The following is a 21910-nucleotide window of genomic DNA, read 5'->3' as shown; positions in this document are numbered from 1 at the left end:
CAAAGCTTCCCTATAATTTTCTATTGTCTCAAACATAAAACAGTGGGCAAGATAGTGTATACTTCCTTATGTGTCTCATTTTCCCACATATTGCAAGAACACAGGGATCAGAATCTCTAATAAAAATGTGGCCATTTCTTTTCTTCTTTGTTATAGAAGACAAAAATTTTGGAGTTCTAAACTCTTTTAAGTTGAAGAATTTAGTTTCTGGAAACACTTTAGGCCCAAATATATTTTAAAATATTGGAATGGGGAAGATTTTATCAACCTGATGCAATAGGAAAATTTCCATTTTTAAAACAAAACTCTGCAGAAGAGCAGGAATTATTTGATGCATATTTCCCCTTTATAATTACAAACCAAAACTGGAAGGAAACATATAAAACTATAAAGCAGAAGGTCCTGAAGCTGTTCTACTCAGAATACATACAAGCTAAAACATAAAAAATTTCTGGAGAGATAATCACCTCAGGATATTTTTTATAACTGACAGAGGCCAGCAAATTTGCAACAGGTTTCACAAGGCCCCACACTGTTGAAAGCCAGTGGGTTTTGTAAAAATTTCAATAATGTAGCTACTGAAGAAAACGCCTTTGTACAAAGAAAAGTGTCGCACCCCAAGTGTGTGCCAAAGCCTGAGACTGGAAGGCACGAAGCAGTTTTCTCCCACCGCCCTGGAAGCGCCCTCCTGCAGGCTGCCACTTGGTGACTGCTGGCAGGACGTGGGGGAGTTAACTCAGAAATGCAAATCGGAAAACACAACTCCAACTTGGTTTTACCTGATCAATATTGTTGAGAGAATGATAGTAACTGTTTGGGGGGTTTTCAGAGATATTCCGTATCACTTCAGTTTTAATACCAGGTTGCAACCTGCCTGGTCTGTCAGCCCAAGCCAGATAAAACACAGACTATTCATCTCTAGATTATTCAGAAAGATCTGGAAAACAGGCGCATCATGAACTGAACATTTCACTTCTCATTTTATCCATGTCCAGAAGTTAATTCCCTGGACAACACTTTAAAGGCTGATGCCTTAAAAGTCACCACACATGATAGAGTACGCATGTGTCATTTCAGGACTGATTCAGTATTTTCTCCATCATGATAGTGAAAGTTCCATATTACATATAATGATTAAAATGAATGTTCTTTTTCTTCCTTCACTTTGTCTATTTTTTGTGAAATATTTTCCATTTAAATTCATATGTTACACAATCTGGACTTTGGTAAAATACCACTCAGTGAAACTTACATGCAGAAAAATAATATTTATTTTTTTAAGATGTGTGATTTAAAATTCTTTCACACATGTGTTTTCTCCCACTACTATTTTTTTCTTTGATTAGTGGTTATTTCCAATTGCCTTTATTATTAATCAAATAAATGAGGGGAGAGAAATAGTGTATTCAAAATTCTAAAAAAATTGGTAGTATGAGGTACACTAACTATATTCTTAAACTACACAGTCAAACTTTCATCTCATAATAATGCTCAAATAAGGAACACTAATTTTTTAATCTGTAAGCATGGCTGCAAAAATTGTTTCTCCATTCAACAAATTTACTAGTCTTACTTATAAAAGATTAATTACATTCAAATCTCTTAGTTGTCTTTAATTCCTGGTGGAGAGGAAGCTTAAAAAAAAAGAATTTCCATTCTGAAATATATTTTAAAAACAGTTTTATGTAAAAATTTCAGTAGCATATAATCCCATTGGAAAACTAGTAGCATATAATCCCATTGGAAAACTACAAACGTCTTTAAACCAAATGTGTTAATCTGTAGGAACAGTCACAAGCTTCCTAGAAAAAGGAGACAGCCTAATTTCCTTTACCAAGTACAGCATGTAAATTAACTGAATAAGGTAAATTATCTAATGTGATTTTTGTAATATAGTTCAAATTTTACCTTTAGTCATTTCTATCTGCTTTATTGATGCCAGAACTAAATTTAGTGAAACTGAAGGAACTCATAGCTAAAACAAACTGTTTCTAATATCTGCTCTTTCTCAGCTACTGGCTGGCTGTCCACTTAGGCATCGGGGTTCCCTTAAAGGGCCTCTCAAATTACTGGAGACATTGGATCTACTCTTTTCTACTAAACCCAATGCTGGTTCTTGACCACATCTGGCAACGAGCCTCATGATTTGATGCCATTCAAAGTGCCATTGAGTGAGACAGTCAAGTGGGCCTTAGGAAGCATCACTACAAACAAAGCTAGTGGAGGTGATGGAATTCCAGTTTAGCTATTTCAAATACTAAAGATGATGCTGTGAAAGTGCTACACTCAATATGCCAGCAAATTTGGAAAACTCAGTAGTGGCCACAGGACTGGAAAAGGTCCGTTTTCATTCCAATCCCAAAGAAAAGCAATGCCAAAGAATATTCAAACTACTGCACAATTGCACTCATCTCACACGCTAGTAAAGTAATGCTCAAAATTCTCCAAGCCAGGCTTCAACAGTATGTGAACCATGAACTTCCAGATGTTCAAGCTGCATTTAGAAAAAGCAGAGGAACCAGAGATCAAATTGCCAATATCCATTGGATCATAGAAAAAGCAAGAGTTCCAGAAAAACATCTACTGCTTTATTGACTGTGCCAAAGCCTTTGACTGTGGGGATCACAACAAACTGGAAAATTCTGAAAGAGATGGGAATACCAGACCACCTGACCTGCCTCCAGGGAAATCAGCATGCAGGCCAAGAAGCAACAGTTAGAACTAGACATGGAGCAATGGACTGGTTCAAAATTGGGAAAGGAATACATCAAGGCTGTACACTGTCACCCTGTTTATTTAGCTTATATGCAGAGTACATCATGCAAAATGCCAGGCTGGATGAAGCACAAGCTGGAATCAAGATTGCAGGGAGAAATACCCATAAGCTCAGATACACAAATGACACCACCCTTATGGCAGAAATAGAAGAAGAACTAAAGTGCTTCCTGATAAAAGTGAAAAAGGAAAGTGAAAAAGCTGACTTAAAACTCTTTCAGAAACTAAGATCATGGCATCTGGGCCCATCACTTCATGGCAAATACATGGGGAAACAGTGGAAGCAGTGACAGACTCTTTTTTTGGGCTCCAAAATCACTGCAGATGGTGACTGCAGCCAGGAAATTAAGACACTTGCTCCTGGGAAGGAAAGCTATGACCAGCCTAGACAGGATATTAAAAAGCAGAGACATTACTTTGCCAACAAAGGTCCATCTAGTCAAAGCTATGGTTTTTCCAGTAGTCATGTATGGATGTGAGAGTTGGACTATAAAGAAAGCTGAGTGCCACAGAATCAATGCTTTTGAAATGTGGTGTTGGAGAAGGCTCTTGAGAGTCCCTTGGACTGCAAGGAGATCCAACCAATCAGTCCTAAAGGAAATCAGTCCTGCATGTTAATTGGAAGTACTGATGCTGAAGCTGAAACTCCAATACTTTGGCCACCTGATGCTAAGAACGGACTCTTTGGAAAAGACCCTGATTCTGGGAAAGACTGAAGGCAGGAGGAGAAGAGGAGGACAGAGGATGAGATGGTTTGATGGCATCACCAACTCAATGGACATGAGTTTGAGCAAGCTCTGGCAGTTGGTGATGGACAGGGAAGCCTGGTGGGCTGCGGTTCATGGGGTCACAAAGAGTTGGACATGACTGCGCAACTGAATTGAACTGAAATGATTCAAAGTGCCCTGGAAATTTTTCCTATTGCATTTTTAGCAGCAATAAATTTACTACACATGAGAGGACAAGATTATGGAGTAGAAGGACTTGAGCTCATTTCCTCTTATGAGGACACCAGAATCACTGAATAACTATCAATAAAAAGACTTGAGTCTATAAAAAAAATATTCTGCATCCAAAGACATAAAGAAGAAACCCAATTAGATAGTTGGAAGGGTGCATCTGTGATATAATCAAGTCCCATACCACTTGGGTGGCTGGATCACAGACTCGAGAATAATTAAATGGCAGATATTCTCCCGCAGGAGTGAGAATTCTGAGCCCCCTGTCAGGGTCCTCAGCCTGGGAACTGGCATTCAATAGAGGAGCGCCCAGACTATCTGGGTTGATGGCCAAACAGGGCTGGGGTGTGGGAGCTGCACAGGAGTGTGGTAAACAGAAGCTCTATGTTTGGGGAGGGTGCACACCAGGACTCAAATGCACCAGGGCCCATGACAAGAGGACTGACTTTATAGGAGCCTGGCTCAGACCTACTTGCTGGGCTTGGAGGGTTTCCTGGTGGGTAGGGGTGGCTCTGGCTCACTGTGGGGACAAGGACACTGGTAGTGGAAATATTCACCAGCAAGAGCTCTCCTGGAGGCTGTCATTTTGGTACCAAGACCTGCCACCACTCAACAGTCTTCAGTGTCTAGTGCTGGAATGCCTCAGGCTAAACAACCAATAAGGTGGGAACATAGACCCATCCATAAGCAAGTAGGCTATCTAAAGTCACCCTGAGCCCACAGCCACTTGTAAACATACCCCTTCACATGGCTCTACCCACCAGAGGGAAAAGACCCTGCTCTTCCACCAGTGGGCAGACACTAGTCCTTCCTACCAGAAAGCCTGCACAAGCTTTTCAACCAGCCTCAATCACCAGGAGGCAGACAGAAGCAAGAAAACTATGATCTAGCAGCCTGCACATGAGTTTGAATAGACTCTGGGAGCTGGTGATGGACAGGGAAGCCTGGCATGCTGCAGTCCACGGGGTGGCAAACAGTCAGAAATGACTGAGCAACTGAACTGAATTGAACTGAGCAGCCTGCAGACTGAGTCCCCGAATGTAGATCAGAACCTACCCTGGGACCAGCTGATCCCTGGCCCTTGTGACCAGGAAGGAGTGCACTGCTGGGACACATAGGACACCCCCTACAGAGGGCCATGTCTCCCAGGTTGAGAAATATAACTAACTTTCCACACACATAAAAATAAAAATAGAAATTTAGAAAAAATGAGACAGCAGAGGAATATGTTCCAGAAGAAGGAACAAGATAAAACCCAAGAAGAACAACTATGTGAAGTGGAGTTAGGCAACTTACATGAGAAAGACTTCATAGTAATGATTATAAAGATGATCTAAGAACTTGGATGCAAAGAGTGAGAAGTTACAAGAATTTTTAAAAACAAAGAGTTATAAAATATAAAGAACAACCAAATGGAGTTGAAGAGTAAAATAACTGAAATGAAAAAATACACTAGAAGGAATCAATAGCAGAATAAATGCGGCAGAAGAACTTACAGTGGACTGGAAGAGAGTAGTGGAAATCACTGCCATGGAACAAAATAAAGGAAAAAGAGCAAAAACTGTTCAATAGACCTCTGGAACAACATCAGATACACCAACATTTGCCTTATGGGGCCCCAGAAGGAGGAGAGAGAGAAGGAGAGAGACAGAGAAGGCCTGAGAAGATTTATGGAGAGATAATAGCAGAAAACTTCCCTAAAATGAAAACAAAAGAGTCACCCAAGTTCAGGAGGCACAGAGTCCCACACGGGATAAACTGAAGGAGGCACACAATGAGACACAGAACAATCAAACTGACAAAAACTAAGATAGAGAAAATTAAAAGCAATAAGAGAAATGCAACAAATAAAATACAAAGGAATCCCCATAGACTATCAGCTGATTTCTCATCAGAAACTGCAGGCCAGAAGGGAGTGCCAGGATATATTTAAAATGATTAAAGGGAAAAACCTATAAGCAAGAAAACCCTACCCAACAACATTCTCATTCAGATTTGATGAAGAAATTAACTGATTTACAGAGAAGCAAAAGATAAGTCAGTACCATGAGACAAGCTTTGCAACAAATGCTAAAGAAACTTCTCTAAGTGGAAAAGAAAAAGCCACAACAAGAAGCAAGAAAATAACAAAATGGGGAAGTTTACTGGTAAAGGCAAACATATAGCAAAGACGCGAAATCATCTCTACACATGTATGATATCTAACCCAGTAACTGTGAGAGGAGGACAGTACAAATGCAAGATATTTGAAACACATTTCAATACACACAAAAAGAAAAAGGAATCCAAACCTAATACTAAAGATAGTCATCAAGAGAACTAGAGAATAGAAGAGAACAAAAGAGAAAGGGAAGAAAAAAGACCTACAAAAACAAATCCAAAACAATTAAGAAAATGACAATAGGAATATACATATTGATAATTACCTTAAATGTAATGGATTAAATGCTCCAACTAAAAGACACAGATTGGTTGAATGGATAAAAAAACAAGACCTGTATGCATGCTGTCCACAAGAGACCCACTTCAGATCTAGGGACACATAGAGACTGAAAGTGAGAGGATGGAAAATTATTCCATGTAAATCAAAATAAAAAGAAAGCTAGAGTAGCAATACTAAAAGCAGACAAGGACTTTAAAATACTGTTACATGAGACAAAGGAGGCACTGTGTAATCATCAAGGGATCAGTCCAAGAAGAAGATATAACAATTGTAACTATATATGCATCCAACAGAGGAGCATCTCAATAAGACAAATGTTAACAAGACAGCAAAAGAGAAATCAACAGTAACACAGCAGTGGGGGATTTTAATAGCTCACTTATATCAATTGACAGATCATCCAGACAGAAAATCAATAAGGAAACACAGGCCTTAAATGACACATTAGACCAGATGGACTTAACTGATATGTATATACATACATACATATATGTGTGTGTGTGTGTGTGTGTGTGTGTAATCATTTCATCTGAAAGTAGCAGAATACACATTCTTCTCAAGTGTGTATGGAACATTCTCACATGCTGGGATTGATCACATTCTGGACCATGAGGTGAATCTCAGTAAACTTAAGACAAATTAGAATCATATAAAGCATCTTTTTTAATCACAACCCTGTGAGATTAGAAATAAGCTACATGAGCTTCCCTGTAGCTCAGTAGTAAAGAATCCACCTGCCAATGGGTTTGATCCCTGGTCTAGGAAAATCCCACGTGCCCTGTAGTAAATAAGACTGTGGGCCACAACTATCTGAGCTTTCACTCCAGAGCCCACAGGCAGCAACTACTGAGCCTGTATGCCACAACTACTGAAGCCCACATACCCTAGAGCCTCTGCTCCACTACAAAAGAAGCCACCACAATGAGAAGCCCATGTATCATGACTAGAGAGTAGCCTCCACTCACCCAACTAGAGAAAAGCCCATGTAGCAATGAAGACCCAGAACAGCCAAAAATAAATAAATAGTAAAAAAGAAATAAACTAAAGAACTTCAAAAACTTTAAACATGTGGAGGCTAAACAATATGATAATAAACAACCAATGGATCACTCAAGAAATCAAAGAGGAAATAAAAAAATACCTAGAGATAAATGAAAATTAAAACACAAGATCAAAACCCCATGGGACACAGCAAAAGCAGTTCTAGGAGGGAAGTTTATTAACAATACAATCATACCCCAGGAAACAAGAAAAATCTCAAACATACATCCTAACCTTACACCTAAAGCAATCAGAGAAAGAAAAATAAACAATACACAAAGTTAGTAGAAGGAAAGAAACCATACATATCAGAGCAGAAATAAATGAAACAGAGACTAAGAAAACAATAGAAAGGATCAGTGAAACTAAAATCTGGTTCTTTGTAAAGATAAACCAAGTTAGAACCTTTAGCCAGACTCATCAAGAAGTGATCTGTTTCACCCTAGATAATATACATGTTTCGATGCTGTTCTCTTGAAACATCCCACCCTCGCCTTCTCCCACAGAGTCCACAAGTCTGTTCTATACATCTGAGTCTCTTTTTCTGTTTTGCATATAGGGTTATCATTACCATCTTTCTAAATTCCATATATATGTGTTAGTATACTGTAATGGTCTTTATCTTTCTGGTTTACTTCGCTCTGTATAATGGGCTCCAGTTTCATCCACAGAGGGAGGTGGGAGGGGGGACTGGGATGGGGAATACATGTAAATCCATGGCTAATTCATTTCAGTGTATGACAAAAACCACTGCAATGTTGTAAAGTAATTAGCCTTCAACTAATAAAAATAAATGGAAAAAAAATAAAAATAAAAAGTTAAGAGCATAAATTTTATATTATGTGATTTCTTAATCACAATTTGAAAAAAAAAAAGAAAAGAAGTGAGAGGGCCTAAATCAATAAAATTAGAAACGCAACAGGAAAAGTTACAACTGACACCACATAAAGGACCATAAATACTACTACAAGCAACTGTATGCCAGTAAAATGGACAATCTGGAAGAAATGAACACATTCTTAGGAAGACAGAGTCTCCCAAGACGGAACCAGGAAGAAACAGAAAATATGAACAGACCAATTACAACTGCTGAAATTGAATCAGTAATTTAAAAACTCCCATCAAATGAAAGTCCAGGACCAGATGACTTCACAAGTGAGTTCTGCAAAATATTTAGAGTAGAGTTAACACTTTTTCTTCTGAATATATTCCCCAAAGTTGCAGAGGAAGGAACACTTTCAAACTCCTTTTATGAGGTCACCATCACCCTGATATCAAAACCAGAAAAAGATACCACAGAAAAAGAAAATTACAAGCCCATAATACTGATGAATGGGGGCTTCCCTGGAGGTCCAGTGGAAAAGAACCTGCCTTCCAGTGCAGCAGATGTGGGTTTGATCCCTGGGTCAGGAATATCCCCTCGAAAGAAAATGGCAACCCACTCCGGTATTCTTGTCTGGAAAATCCCATGGACAGAGGATCCTGGTGGGCTACAGTCCATGGGGTCACACAAGTCATGAGGACATGACTTAGAGACTAAAATGCAACCACATAACTGAGGAAAATAGATGCAAAAATCCTCAACAAAATACTAGCACATCAAATCCAGCAATACATTAAAAGGACCATGCACCATGATCAAGTGAGATTTATCCCAAGGATGCAAGGAGTTTTCAATATTTACAAAGCAATCAATGATTGATCACCACATCAACAAAGTGAAGTGATGTGACTGGACACCACACCAACAAACTAAAGAAGAAAAACCATATGACCATCTCAATAGATACAGAAAAAAGCTTTTGACAAAATCCACAACCATTTATGATGGAAACTATCTAGAAAGTGGACACAGAGGAAACCTACCTCAACATAGTAAAGGCCATATACAACCAACCCACTGCAAACATTACTCTCAATGGTGAAAAACTGAAAGCATTTTCTCTCAAATCAGGAATAAGACAAGAATGTCCACTCTCACCACTATTACTCAACATAGTTTTGGAAGTCCTCACCACAGGAATTGGAAAAGAGAAAAAATCCAAATTGGAAAAGAAGTAAAATTGTCATTGCTTGCAGATGACATGGTACTATACATAGAAAATCCTAAAAATGCTACCAGAAAACTACTGAAGCTCATCAGTGAATTTGATAAAGTCTCGGGGCTTCCCTGGTAGCTCAGATAGTAAAGAATCTATCTGCCTGCAGATCAGGCACATCTCCCATGGACAGAGGATCCTGGTGGGCTACAGTCCATGGGGTCACAAAGGTTGGATAGGACTGAGTGACTAGCCCACATACACAGGGTACAAAACCAACACACAGAAATCCGTTGCATTTCTATATAGTAACAACCAAAGATCAGAAAGAAAAATTAAGGAAAGAATCTCATTTACCATCACATCAAAAAGAATAAAACACCTCAGAATAAACCTACCTAAGGACACAAAAGACCTATATTCTGAAAAGTGTAAGACACTGCTGAAAGAAATCAAAGATGGCACAAACAGATGGAAAGATATACCCTGTTCTTTGATTTAAAGAATCAATATTGTCAAAATGACTTTACTACCAAGTCAATCTATAGATTCAATGTAATCCCTATCAAATTACCAATGGCATTTTCCTCAAAACTGTAACAAAAATTAAGGAAACACAAAAGACCCCAAATAGCCAAAGAAGCTTGAGAGAAAAGAACAGAGCTGGAGAAATCAGGCTCCCTGGGTTCAGACTATATTACAAAGTTATAGTAACCAAGACAGGATGGGACTGGCACAAAGCAGACACATAACTCCATGGAACAGAATAGAGAGCCCAGGAATGAACCTACATCATTATGGTCACTTAGTCGACAACAAAGGAGGCAGGAATACGCAATGGAGCAAAGATGGCCGGAACAGAATAGAGAGCCCAGGAATGAACCCACATCATTATGGTCACTTAGTCGACAACAAAGGAGGCAGGAATACGCAATGGAGCAAAGATGGCCTCTTTATTTATTTATTTATTTTCATTTATTTTTATTAGTTGGAGGCTAATTACTTTACAATATTGTAGTGGGTGTTGTCATACATTGACATGAATCAGCCATGGATTTACATGTATTCCCTATCCCGATCCCCCCTTCCATCTCCCTCTCTACCCAATCCCTCTGGGTCTTCCCAGTGCACCAGGCCTGAGAACTTGTCTCATGTATCCAACCTGGGCTGGTGATCTGTTTCACTATAGATAATATACATGTTTCGATGCTATTCTCTTGAAACATCCAACCCTCGCCTTCTCCCAGAGTCCAAAAGTCTGTTCTGTACATCTGTGTCCCTTTTTCTGTTTTGCATATAGGGTTATCATTACCATCTTTCTAAATTCCATATATATGTGTTAATATACTGTAATGTTCTTTATCTTTCTGGCTTACTTCACTCTGTATATAATGGGCTCCAGTTTCATCCATCTCATTAGAACTGATTCAAATGAATTCTTTTTAATGGCTGAGTAATATTCCATGGTGTATATGTACCACAGCTTCCTTATCCACTCGTCTGCTGATGGGCATCTAGGTTGCTTCCATGTCCTGGCTATTATAAACAGTGCTGCGATGAACATTGGGGTATACGTGTCTCTTTCAGATCTGGTTTCCTTGGTGTGTATGCCCAGACGTGGGATTGCTGGGTCATATGGCAGTTCTATTTCCAGCTTTTTAAGAAATCTCCACACTGTTCTCCATAGTGGCTGTACTAGTTTGCATTCCCACCAACAGTGTAAGAGGGTTCCCTTTTCTCCACACCCTCTCCAGCATTTATTGCTTGTAGACTTTTGGATAGCAGCCATCCTGACTGGCATGTAATGGTACCTCATTGTGGTTTTGATTTGCATTTCTCTGATGATGAGTGATCTTGAGCATCTTTTCATGTGTTTGTTAGCCATCTGTATGTCTTCTTTGGAGAAATGTCTGTTTAGTTCTTTGGCCCATTTTTTGATTGGGTCATTTATTTTTCTGGAATTGAGCTGCAGTAGTTGCTTGTATATTTTTGAGATTAATCCTTTGTCTGTTGCTTCGTTTGCTATTATTTTCTCCCAATCTGAGGGCTGTCTTTTCACCTTGCTTATAGTTTCCTTTGTTGTGCAAAAGCTTTTAAGTTTCATTAGGTCCCATTTGTTTATTTTTGCTTTTATTTCCAATATTCTGAGAGGTGGGTCATAGAGGATCCTGCTGTGATTTATGTCAGAGAGTGTTTTGCCTATGTTCTCCTCTAGGAGTTTTATAGTTTCTGGTCTTACATTTAGATCTTTAATCCATTTTGAGTTTATTTTTGTGTATGGTGTTAGAAAGTGTTCTAGTTTCATTCTTTTACAAGTGGTTGACCAGTTTTCCCAGCACCACTTGTTAAAGAGGTTGAAAGATGGCCTCTTTAATAAGGAATACTGGGAAAACTGGACAGCTATATGTAAAAGAACAAAATCACAGCATTTTCCTACACCATATAAAAGATGAACTCAAAATTGATTAAAGGTCTAAATGTAATACCAGAAACCATAACACTTCTAGAGGGAGACACAGGCAGTACACTTTCACATAAATTGCAGCAATGCATTTTTGGATCAGTCTCCTAAAGCAAAGGAAAACAAAGCAAAAATAAAGAAATGGGACCTAATAAATTTAAACTCACAGCAAAGGAAACGATAAACAAAATGAAAAGACAACTTACAGAACTGAAGAAAATATTTGCAAAGAGTGTGACTGACAAGGGATTAATCTCCAAAACATACAAAGAACTATGCAGCTGAATATCAAAAAACAAAACAAATCACCCAGTCAAAGAATGGGCAGATCTAAATAGATGTTTCTCCAAAGACACCATATAGATGGTCAAAAGGCTCATGAAAAGATGCCCCACATTTTTAATTACTAGAGAAATACAGATCAAAACTATAATGAGGTATCACTTCACACCAGTCAGAATGGTGTACAAATAGCAAATGCTGGAGAGAATGTGGAGAAAAGGGAACCCTCCTACAATGTTGGTGGGAATGTAAATTGGTACAGCCACTATGGAAAACAGTATGGGCATTCCCTAACAAACTAAAAATAGAGCTACTATATTATCCTGCAATTCACTCCTGGGCATATATCCAGAGAAAACTATTATTTGAAAATATATAGGTACTCCAATGTTCATTGCAGCACTGTTTACAATAGCCAAGACAAGGAAGCAACCTAATTGTCTGAATGGATAAGGAAGATGTAGTATATATATGTGTGTGTGTGTGTTTATATATATATATATATAATGGAATAGTACTCAAACATGAAAAATAATGAAATAATGCCTTTTGGAGAAACATAGATATATCTAGAGATTATCATACTAAGTTACATAAGAAAGAAAAATATATGATATTGCTTATATATGAAATCTAATAAAAATGATACAAATGGACTTATATACCAAACAGAAATAGATTTACAGATAGAGAAAACAAGCTTATGGTTACCAAAGGAGAAAGCTGTGGGGAGTCAGAAATTATGAGTTTGAGAATAACATATACACACTACTATGTAGAAAAAAATAACCAACAAGGACCTACTGTATAGCACAGGGAACTATACTTAACATTTTATAATAACCCATAAGGGAAAATAATCTGAAAAAAGATATATGTATAACTGAATCACTTTGCTGTATACCTAAAATTAACACAACTTTGTAAATCAACTATACTTTAATTAAAAAAGAGTAAAAAATTAAAAGAAAATCTTCTATTTTTGTATTTCAAAATCATTGTCACCATAAAGTATGATTTTTACCCATGGAGTTAAAAAAAAGAAATTCTAAGATAATTTTTAAGCTAGCCATAATTTATAAATAAGGACCACTGAATGTGTGCAGTTAGTTTTATAACTCTCATTCTCATTATTTTTAAGTATAGATGTAAAGGAATGGCCACTTATTAGACAAATCTAGAATTGCTACATTCTCTACCTGTGAGTTGATACAGACACTGAGTAATCATATTTGGTATGGTGATATTTTGCCATAATTGAAGAAAGCTGTGGATGGTAATTAAGAAGAAATAAAACAGAGGCTGAAATTAACACATTCAGTTGGGTTGCACCTAATGGAACAGAATTCTGGTGAAGCCCTGTAAGACAAAGTGACCTCTTGGCATCGCCACTGAAATCATCTGAAGATGAGAGCATGCTTATCCAACATGTATTTGGACTTTGGGTGTGCGGATCAACACTCATCTGCTCAGTTGTCTTACTTTCTGGGAGAACTGAAGAGTTCCATCAAACAATTTATCTAAAAGTTACATAATTTTGTACATACAAAATAGGAACTTGAAGTCCCACTTCTCAGATTGATAGCAAAATTGTATGAATAAAAAGACAAAATTAGCACATAATACTGTTATGGTAAGAAATGGAATATAAAAATGATTTGATTTGCTTTAAAAGCTTACTAACCATTTCTTAGTTAGAAATACTAACCATTTGACTACTTTTATTTAGTTAGGGAATCATAAAATGACCTGAAAAAATAATATTCCACCGCAGAAAAGAATCCTAACTAGTTTGTTGAGGAGAGCTCACTATCCATTTTAAAATGAATAAGAGTCAAGGCTTTTTATTTTCTAAGTAGTCAAATATAAACACAAATGAGTAAAACTCCGTTCAAAGTAAGCTGAAAACAGGTTTGTGCAGTTTACAACACATTTTCATGTGAATATGCTTTTCTAGTAAAATCTCTTACTGTTCACACTTGAAAAAATTATACATACTGCAAAAACCAAGGTATTCCATCTCTACAACCCTGGATGGTGGAGGAAGGCTAAGGAAGCTGGTCTAGGCACATGGTGTGGTTTCCCAGGTGCCATTCAAAATGGACCGTCAGGGCCCTGGCACCTCACTGGCCGCCTTCCTTCATAGCAGCCTTGGTGGGAATATGCAACAACGCATGTCCTCAAAACCTTTGGGGACCTTCTCTTTTGGTGTAGAAAAGATGCCCGGGACATTTATAGCCCAACTCACAGTCTATAAATGACTCTCAACTTGTTCTAGAAATTACGCCACATACATCTCCCACCAATTTGTCACTTGGTCTCTGGTGAGGTGCAAAGTAAAACTAAATATCTTGTTATAAGAACACCACTGCCCCAATACAGGGTCAACTGCAGAGGATAATCAGGAATGCCAGCTCTGCTGTGATAACAGACTAAAATCACGATGGAGGGAGAACTGTTTATAAAATGAAGTCAGGCAGCCACTGTTGTGAGCAAATTCCTTAAAATCAATCTCTCTCTCTCTCTGGGGAACTGTGGGAAATTCTTAAAGAGATGGGAATACCAGAACACCTTACCTGCCTCCTGAGAAATCTGTATGCGGGTCAAGAAGCAACAGTTATAACTGGACATAGAACAACAGACTGGTTCCAAATTGGGAAAGGAGTATGTCAAGGTTGTATACTGTCACCCTGCTTACTTGACTTATATGCAGAGTACATCATGTGAAATGCCGGGCTGGATGAAGCACAAGCTGGAATTAAGATTGCCAGGAGAAATATCAATAACATCAGATGTGCAGATGACACCATTATGGCAGAAAGCAAAGACGAACTGAGGAGCCCTCTTGATGAAAGTGAAAGAGGAGAGTAATAGAGCTGGCTTAAAACTCAACATTCAAAAAATGAAGATTATGGCATTCAGTCCCATCATTTCATGGCAAATAGATGGGGAAACAGTGGAAACAGTGATAGACTTTCTTTTGGGGGCTCCAAAATCACTGCAGATGGTGACTGCAGCCATGAAATTAAGACATGTGCTTCTTGACCAAAGTAGACAGTATATTAAAAAGCAAAGACATTACTTTGCCAACAAAGGCCCACCTAGTCAAAGCTATCGTTTTTCCAGTAGTCATGTATGGATAAGAGTTGGACTATAAAGAGAGCTGAGCGCCAAAGAATTGATGCTTTTGAACTATGGTGTTGGAGAAGACTCTTAAGAGTCCCTTGGACTGAAAGGAGATCCAACTTGTCCATACTAAAGGAGATCAGCTCTGAATATTCATTGGAAGGACTGATGCTGAAGCTGAAACTCCAATACTTTGGCCACCTGATGCTAAGAACGGACTCTTTGGAAAAGACCTTGATGCTGGGAAAGATTGAAGGCGGGAGGAGAAGGGGAGGACAGAAGATGAGACGGTTGGATGGTATCACCGGCTCGATGGACATGAGTTTAAGTAAACTCCGGGAGTTGGTGATGGACACGGAAGCCTGGCGTGCTGCAGTCCATAGGGTCACAAAGAGTCAGACACGACTGAGCGACTGAACTGAACTGATGATGGCAAACCTCTACTGTGAGAGCAAGGGTCAGGCAAGGGGAACTCAGGGGGCCCACTTAAGCTCTGCTTTTGCACATGGAAACTCATGTCCTATAACCAAACCCTTCACACTTTTTCTTGAAATAGTTTCCTTTCTGCTGTATTTCCACAGTCCTAAAACCTATTCTAAAGAGAAGGTGCTAATAAGTTATCTAGTCACAATAATTTGATATAACAGGTTTATATATCATCCAGAATTATAAAAATAAAAGTCAGAAATTCAATGTATAATTAAAATACACTGTTAGTTTCTTTTATGCTTCAAAATAAAAACTGAGCTAATGATTGACTCCTTGAAAGTCACATTAAGTGGTTTATAAGCCTACTCTGAGAACAAATATTAAAGGAAAATAATTTCTCACCACTTATGAGTCTCTGTCAGTGAGTTCTCCTCTGCTTCTTGGTCAATTTTAGCTAAAAATACAAGAAAAGGATTAGATGAGATATGATAAATGGTTATAACCATCTCAAACAAAATATATCAAATAATATGAAATATATTTTAATACATTAATGCTAATGTACTCCACCAAAAGTTTATTTTTTAAAAATTTTATTGGAACATAATTATAGAATTTTATTTTAAATTTATGAATAGATATGATTGAATAGGTGATATTTAATTTTCATTAAGTTAATACTACTTTGTAAGTAATTTCTTTAAATTAGTCACATTAACCTGAGAAAATAAAATACCAGATAACTTGATATTCACATCAAATTTGTCTGTTCAGGATTTAAATGCCAATAATTAGTTGAAAACAATTCTCTCAAGCAAAGGTCCGAAAACCAAGTAAAAACCTAAATAGAAAAGATATGTAATGATCTTTACCAGTGCTCTCCACATCAGATCACAATTGAGTAGATCCAGAGCTGACTTCTATGCAGACATAAGATAAAATACTAATACTTTCTCCTAACTTCAAGTGATGACATGACAGTGCACCCACTGATTCGCTACTCGATTTGTCTAGAAATAAAGAATGGTAGCTGAACACAAACCCAAAGACCAAATTTGGGAAAGGGATTACATCACTATTTTTAAAGTGTTCAAAATAACACAGAAACTCCCATCACATGAAGTATGTATGGCAATAACTTTCTTTTTTTTTCATTTATTTTTATTAGTTGGAGGCTAATTACTTTACAATATTGTAGTGGTTTTTGTCATACATTGACATGAATTAGCCATGGATTTACATGTATTCCCCATCCCGATCCCCCCTCCCACCTCCCTCTCCACCCGATCCCTCTGGGTCTTCCCAGTGCACCAGGCCCGAGTACTTGTCTCATGCATCTAACCTGGGCTGGTGATCTGTTTCACCCTAGATAATATACATGTTTCGATGCTGTTCTCTTGAAACATCCCACCCTCACCTTCTCCCGCAGAGTCCAAAAGTCTTTTCTGTACATCTGTGTCTCTTTTTCTGTTTTGCATATAGGGTTATCGCTACCATCTTTCTAAATTCCATATATATGTGTTAGTATACTGTAATGGTCTTTATCTTTCTGGCTTACTTCACTCTGTATAATGGGCTCCAGTTTCATCCATCTTATTAGAACTGATTCAAATGAATTCTTTTTAATGGCTGAGTAATATTCCATGGTGTATATGTACCACAGCTTCCTTATCCACTCGTCTGCTGATGGGCATCTAGGTTGCTTCCATGTCCTGGCTATTATAAACAGTGCTGCGATGAACATTGGGGTGCACGTGTCTCTTTCAGATCTGGTTTCCTCGGTGTGTATGCCCAGACGTGGGATTGCTGGGTCATATGGCAGTTCTATTTCCAGTTTTTTAAGAAATCTCCATACTGTTTTCCATAGCGGCTGTACTAGTTTGCATTCCCAGCAACAGTGTAAGAGGGTTCCCTTTTCTCCACACCCTCTCCAGCATCTAGGCAATAACTTTCACTGGTCAGTAAGCATTCTAGGAATTTATGTACTACTTTATATACATACACACATATTTGGCACAAAAGTTTAAAAAATACTCCCACTTCTTACAATGCTTTTAATAATATTTTTAGTCTATTCCCCTAGATCTCAAAATGTAGTTGTAACCCATTAAATTCATTTCATTCTTCACTAATTATCTGTGACACACAGTTTGAAAATCACTGAGCTACTGAACAAAAAATTTTTAAAAATCAAAGAAAATGAATTCTTTTTAATGGCTGAGTAGTATTCCATGGTGTATATGTACCACAGCTTCCTCATCCATTCATCTGCTGATGGGCATCTGGGTTGCTTCCATGTCCTGGCTATTATAAACAGTGCTGCGATGAACATTGGGGTGCATGTGGCTCTTTCAGATCTGGTTTCCTTGGTGTGTATGCCCAGAAGTGGGATTGCTGGGTCATAATTATACAGAGCGAAGTAAGCCAGAAAGATAAAGACCAATACAGTATACTAACACATGTATATGGACTTTAGAAAGATGGTAACGATAACCCTATATGCAAAACAGAAAAAGAGACTCAGATGTATGGAACAGACTTGTGGACTCTGGGAGAAGGCGAGGGTGGGATGTTTCAGGAGAACAGCATTGAAATATGTATATTATCTAGGGTGAAATGGATAACCAGCTCAGGTTGGGTACATGAGACAAGTGCTCGGGCCTGGTGCACTGGGAAGACCCAGAGGGATTGGGTGGAGAGGGAGGTGGGAGGGGGGACTGGGATGGGGAATACATGTAAATCCATGGCTAATTCATATCAATGTATAACAAAAACTACTGTAATGATGTAAAGTAATTAGCCTCCAACTAATAAAAATTAAAAAAAAAAAAAAAAAAATCAAAGAAAAAAACCACCCTGGAGCTAGTGAACGAAGTTGTCTTTTCAAAATCATTTCCTTTGGGGGCACACTTGCAGCCATTTGGAAAAATTAAAATACAGAAAGGAGCAGGGCAAAATGATTATAAATATTGGAACTGGGCGTGAAATCAAACCTTTGGCCACTTGGGAAATGTCAGTGACTGCATCACGACTTAAACAGTTGCCAGCTTGGGCTGCTGTTTCACAACCTCAAGACAGTGTTTGTTTGAAGGTCTGCACGCATCTGCAAAGCCACTGTGGACTGTTATGCAGGCCCTTTGAAGGACTGCCTGAATTTTTTTTTCCCATTTATTTTTATTAGTTGGAGGGTAATTTACAATATTGTAGTGGGTTTTGCCATACATTGCAATCCTGGGAGATGGTAGCAGAGGTGTGTTTCCCCTTTCCCTTTTGGTTTCTTAGAATGCTTACACAAAGCTACAGGTCAATCATGAGCCATATTACGAAACAGGATAGATGTTCCATGACTTCACTTTGAAAAGTCTCCTATGTTAACCTATTTTCTTACAAAATCTGCTTTGGGCTGCTGTATGAAAATAGTTTGTTTCCAGAAGTAATTCTAGAACCACAGAAAAGTTTAAGAGAAAACAACAAAGCAACACAATGCATAACATTTTCAGGAAGGACATTCTTCCGACTGCCCTTGCATCATTTTTTTCTTTTGTAAAATATATAATTTAAGACTGAGAAAGGAAGAAATTTTCTGGACTATTCTAGATGCACAGAGTAAATGATTTATGAAATTTATAACACCCTAGAATGAGATTCCAGTGATGCACATTCTATTCTGATTCTGCCTCTGAAATTAGCTTTGTAATCTTAGGCTTCCCTGGTGGCTCAGACAGTAAAGAGCCTCCTTGCAATGCAGGAGAAAAAAGTGAAAGTCTATCAGTCGTGTCTGACTCTTTGTGACCCCATGGACTATATGGTCCATGGGATTCTCCAGTCAGAATACTGGAGTGAGTAGCCATTCCTTCTCTAGGGGATCTTCCCAACCCAGGATTCGAACCCAGATCTCCCACACTGCAGGTGGATTCTTTACCTGCCAAGCCCCCAGGGAAGCCCTGGGTTCAATCCCTGGGTCGACAAGATCCCCTGGAAAAGGAGATGGCAATCCACTCCAGTATTCTTGTCTGGAAAATCCCATGGTTGGAGAAGCCTGGCAGGCTACAGTCCAAGGGGTCGCAAAGAGTTGGACATGACTGAGTGACTAACAACACAGATCTTAGGCAAATAGATTAATCTGTTAACATATACAAAATATTTAGCATAGTGCCCCCATTAGTTAGTAGGGGCTACATTAATATTCTTTGGAAATGTTGGATTTTAAGCTCTTGAAATCCTAAAGTGATACATTACATAATAATGTTTAACTGAATACACCAACTGCTATTGTATCATGCTTCAACATTATACGCAGATAAAGAAAACTAATACTTAACAGCTTTTTACATAATATAAGCCCCTAACTAGTTGTGAGTGGAATGAAGTGAGTTTCAGTTATTCATAATGGTTCCTTATGATGTATACTAAAACAGCTTTGGCTTCATTGTATGAGCAAGTTTTACTGAATAAACACTTCAGTTCAATGTGGCAGAAGAATGATTCTTACTAAAGGGAGTAAAACAAAAATAGGCTCTCTGTCCAAACCTAATAGCCATATTACAACCATAAAACCAAACTGGGATAGCAAGAAATAGTTTAAATTACTCTGTTTTCCATTTTTTAAAACATGATTTTGAAGCTAAAAGGAGTTGTTTTCTCCGCTGTAATCAGCTTTGATAAAGTCCTATGAGAGATGATTCTTTTTGTAGGGCAATCTTAGAAATAAAAAACTTGGGACTCCCTTGTTGGTCCAATGGTTAAGAAACCACCCTGCAATGAAGGGACATGGGTTCAATCCTTGGTCAGGGAACTAAGATCCCACAGGACACAACTAAGACCCAACGCAGTCAAAAAAAGAAAAAAAAGAAATAAAAAATTTTCTGGAAACTTGGGGTGCAATTCGATTTCTGGAGACACTGAGCTACCATTTCTCAATACACTGCTTGCAGAAAAACACCATCAACATTTTGTTATCACAATCTTTTAAACACACTTATGATGTTAAGTTGGGCTTCCCAGGGATGTGAGTGGTAAAGAACCTGCTTGCCAATGCAGGACATGTAAGAGACGTGGGTTCAGTCCCTAGAGGAGGGCATGGAAACTCAGTCCAGTATTCTTGCCTGGAGAATCCCACGGAGAGAGGAGTCTAACATGACTGAAGTGACTTAGCATGCGCATACAAGATGTTAACTTAGTGACAAATGCTGGATGTGTTTCTTTAGTTTATGAGCATGAAACCAACCAAACTAAAATAAAATGTTACTCAGGTAGTAAAAATTAAGGTATTTTTTAGATAGTTCTGCCATTCATTTAGGGAGCACTCAAATTAATTACATGCAGTGACCAAAATCTTAGATCAACTGTGTGTTTTATTAGGTTGCTGCTGCTGCTGCTAAGTCACTTCAGTTGTGTCCGACTCTGTGCAACCCCCATAGATGGCAGCCCACCAGGCTCCTCTGTCCCTGGGATTCTCTGGGCAAGAATACTGAAGTGGGTTGCCATTGTCTTCTCCAATGCATGCATGCATGCTAAGTCGCTTCAGTTGTATCCGACTCTGCAAGAACCTATGGACAGCAGCCTACCAGGCTCCTGTCTACAGGATTCTCCAGGCAAGAATACTGGAGTGGATAATTGCAGTTTCAGACCATGAATTTTAAATTATTATAACTAGGCCCAAATACATCTTTATTAATCAAAATTGGAACCATTACAATCAACACATTTTTGCCAATAAGAAATAAGTTTGTTTATTACTGAAGCATAAAAATCTGTGCTTTGGGATTTGATGAACTCTTGGAAAGCATTTTCTGAATCCTGCTGGTTGTGGAAACATTTTCCCTGCAAAAAGCTGTCAAGATGCTTGAAGAAGTGAAAGTTGGTTGGTGAGATGTCAGGTGAATATGGCAGGTGAGACAAAACTTCAGAGTTCAATTTATTCAAATTTTGAAGCATTGGTTGTACAACATGTGGTCAGGAATTGTCATGGAGAAGAATTAGGCCCTTTCTGTGGACCAATGCCAGCTGTGGGCACTGCAGTTTTCAGGAGAATCTCATTGATTTGCTGAGCATACTTCTCAGATGTAATGGTTTTGCCAGGATTCAAAAAGCTGTACTGGGTCAGACTGGTTCAGTTCAGTTCAGTCGCTCAGTTGTGTCCGACTCTGCAACCCCATGGACAGTAGCACGCTAGGCCTCCCTGTCCATCACCAACTCCCGGAGTTTACTCAAACTCATGTCCATCGAGTCGATGATGCCATCCAACCATCTCATCCTCTGTCCTCCCCTTCTCCTCTAGCCTTCAATCTTTCCCAGCATCAGGGTCTTTTCCAATGAGTCATGTCCATCTCTTTGTGATTCTGTGGACTGCAGC

The 21910-nt window shown here is 38.5% G+C and overlaps 1 long non-coding RNA gene across 1 annotated transcript in view; it reads right to left on the bottom strand.

Annotated features, from left to right (window-relative positions):
- Window positions 1–21910, bottom strand: part of LOC139036101 (uncharacterized) — a 64940-nt gene that overhangs the window by 18702 nt on the left and 24328 nt on the right. Inside the window, exon 3 of the long non-coding RNA XR_011488845.1 lies at window positions 15958–16009. This is a non-coding gene — a long non-coding RNA (uncharacterized lncRNA). The remainder of the gene's footprint in view (window positions 1–15957; window positions 16010–21910) is intronic.

This window comes from Odocoileus virginianus, chromosome 7, assembly GCF_023699985.2.
Source record: "Odocoileus virginianus isolate 20LAN1187 ecotype Illinois chromosome 7, Ovbor_1.2, whole genome shotgun sequence".
NCBI lineage: Eukaryota > Metazoa > Chordata > Mammalia > Artiodactyla > Cervidae > Odocoileus > Odocoileus virginianus.
This window is presented reverse-complemented; position numbering and strand designations above follow the sequence as displayed.